This window comes from Myotis lucifugus, unplaced genomic scaffold, assembly GCF_000147115.1.
Source record: "Myotis lucifugus unplaced genomic scaffold, Myoluc2.0 scaffold_178, whole genome shotgun sequence".
NCBI lineage: Eukaryota > Metazoa > Chordata > Mammalia > Chiroptera > Vespertilionidae > Myotis > Myotis lucifugus.
Window position 1 is genome coordinate 1475950 of NW_005871226.1, and position 2992 is coordinate 1478941.

Consider the following 2992-nt stretch of genomic DNA (forward strand, 5'->3'; position numbering starts at 1 on the left):
GAATGTTAGGATCATGTTACTATGCAGGGTTTCCTTAGAGATGGGATGGCCAGAGCAGTGTGTGGTGAGAGAGCATCAGACGGAGAGTCAGAAATAGGATGTTAAACATAACCCAGGGGATGTCAGTTACTCCTTATGTGATCTGCAGCTGGTTACCTTAACTTTCAGGGTCTCTATTTCATCCTCTGAAAAATGAGAACAATTCCCATGTCCTTATGCTGCTGGAAGATTAAACAGGAAAGAAGAAATAGAATTAAACTTGAAAGGATGATAAGAATGCATGTATAATTTCAGTTAGGGTACCCTAAGAAGTAGACTCTTGAGACAAGGATTCCAGTACAAGTAGTTTATTTGGGAGGTGATCCAAGGAAACACCAGCTAAGGAGTGGGGGAGTGAGACAGACAAGGCAAGGTGAGTTATCAAACCAGTTACGACTGTGGGCAACTGGGGCTTGATCCTCCTGGGAGCTCTGGGAGACCGTGGAAGAACAGGAACCTCAGAGTTATCCCAAGTGGGGTGAGGGGCTGTGGTATCTATACAGCCATTCTCATCAGTCATTGGTATGGCTGTTAGGATAGATGTTAATTCCTTGTCACTGTAGCCTGTTTCTTGCTTATGCAGCCCAAGGGAGCACCTAAGAAAAAGGTTGCAGGTGCTGGCAGGTGGACGTTATGAAATAGGTGGGTTAAGGGTACACTGACAGCATCTACTACATTTATCATCTTTCCAGTCCCATTTCAAACAGTATGTTAATACTCATCAAGACTTATATTTGGATAGAGATACTTTACTGTTTCCCCAAATGTTTCCAATATTATCTTAAGACCTACTTTGGCCCTGGCCGGGGTGGCTCAGTTGGTTGGAGTGTCATCCCTACAGCAAAAGGTGGCAGTTCCGTTCTTGGTCAGGGCACATGCCCAGGTCATGGTTTGGATCCCCGATTGGGGTGTGTGTGCTCAGCCAATCGATATTTCTCTTTCTTTCTCTTTCCCTTTCTCTCTCTAAAATCAATTAAAAATAAAATTTAAAAATACCTACTTTGTCTGTGGGGACAGCTCCAACCCACACTTGGCTCTCAATTCCTATCACCCTATGGCATAGACCTTGTTCAGCCCTTCTCATACTTGCTCCCCCTTCACTCTCCCAATCCCTGTCCCTCACCCTCCACTCTCCCACCCTCCCTGCAAGGGATTGGCAATGCATGGAAGCCCAGGAAAGACTTGCTAAGTGACAGAATTAAATTCAGGATGCAACTTGGTTTTTCACTTATATAGATTCTCATTTCCATCCAGAAAACTTCATCTTAGAGGCAGATGCCTCCTGATGAGAATGAGGCACTGGAGAGGCCTGCATAGATAAAACTCATGGATGATAGCCAACCTTCTTCTTAAAAATTAGATTTCATAGTTCCCCCTACCAATACACTTAGTGGAATTGCTCACATGGAGCAAAACAAATTGGCTTGAGTTACTTGCCACTCTAAAACAAACCTCTTGGGACATTTGTGTTTTAAAAACATGTTCTTATCTCAGAATCTTCTCTCTGCCCTCCCCCCCACCCCCCGATGCCAAACCTTCCTACCCCTGAACTCTATCTCTTGGGTGCCAGACCCTGTGGTCAGGGCTGGGGCTCTTTTAGCCTTTGCTGGCTTGGCTGACTGTCTAGGTATCGCCTTCTCTCTCCCTAACTGTGTAGGGAGGTGCTTCAAAGTAGCTTTTCAGCAGGAGAAAGGTGACTTTACAAACAAAAGACACCCCACTGGCCTAAAGACCTGCTGTGAGTTAGGGGGTCAAGAAGTAAACACAAGATGGTTCTCCCCTGCAAGAATTTCTGTCTCCTCTTCTCCCCGGATGACCCTGCATCCCGAGGCCGTACGCACTCCTGGGAAACAATTGAGGGGCTTGACTTTTTCCATCGTCATTTTTGGGGGGTTCATAGGAGGTGAAAGCCCCTGAAAACTCTAAAAACAGTGCCTAGAACAACCCACTTCATATTCTCAAAAACACCAGTGATATGCTGGCGGTTTTATTTTTTGATAGCACGCAAAGGAACTGCCTGCATTTTTTCCCACCCAATTGAGTGACTTTTTGATGGATTTGACTGGTTGTTTTGGCATCGTGTAGGCACAAACATGAGCTGGGCTCCATAGAGGCGGCGAAATCAGACATGAATAATAATCATAATAAACCTTCACAGCATTTGAAAGTTTCCAAAGAGCTTTTAATGCATTTACCTTGTTCCATCCTAAGGCGCCAAGTGACATAGGCGGGGCTGGGTTATGGCTCCCATTCTCCTCATGGAGGACATAGAGGCTCAGAGGTGGGTATCGCCTTATCCCCAGCCCTGATCAGACCTGAATTCCTTGTCTGGGGCTGTTTCCATATTGGAGGGGAGGTGGTGGGGAGGGGAGAGAGAGAGAGAGAGAGAGAGAGAGAGAGAGAGAGAGAGAGAGAGAGAAAGAAAGAGAGAGAGAGAGAGAAAGAGCTGCCTGGTGGGGCCTATATGGCAAGAGGCTGGGTTAGAGACTCTGTAGAAGATTTGCTTGGATAGAACATTTCCTCTTCAGGATATCAGGTTCTGAAGAGGAAAGCAATTATCAGGCATGTGATGGCAGCCTGAGACCGAGATCCTGGTGAGAGCAGAGGTAGTCCCAGGACTTTGCAGGGGTCCAAAGACACCAGGCACACTAACAAGCCTGCCGGGCACTTCAACTGCTCATCTCTTAGGGCTGGTGCCAGGCACAGCTGTAAGGTGCACACTTGGTCTTCAGGGTCCCTTCTGCCATGCCAACCTTTCTAACAGCTCCCATTGGCCTCTGGACACATTTTTGCTCCTCTTTGGCCCCGCAGCTCACTTGCCTTGGCTTCAACTTGCTGGCCTCTCCCTTCCCTTGACCCACTATTTCTAGTCTCCTTCTCCTCAGTGAAACTCCCTGCCCCACCCCCCTCCCCCCGCCCCTCCCCCTCCCCCTCCCCCTCCCCCTCTCCCTCC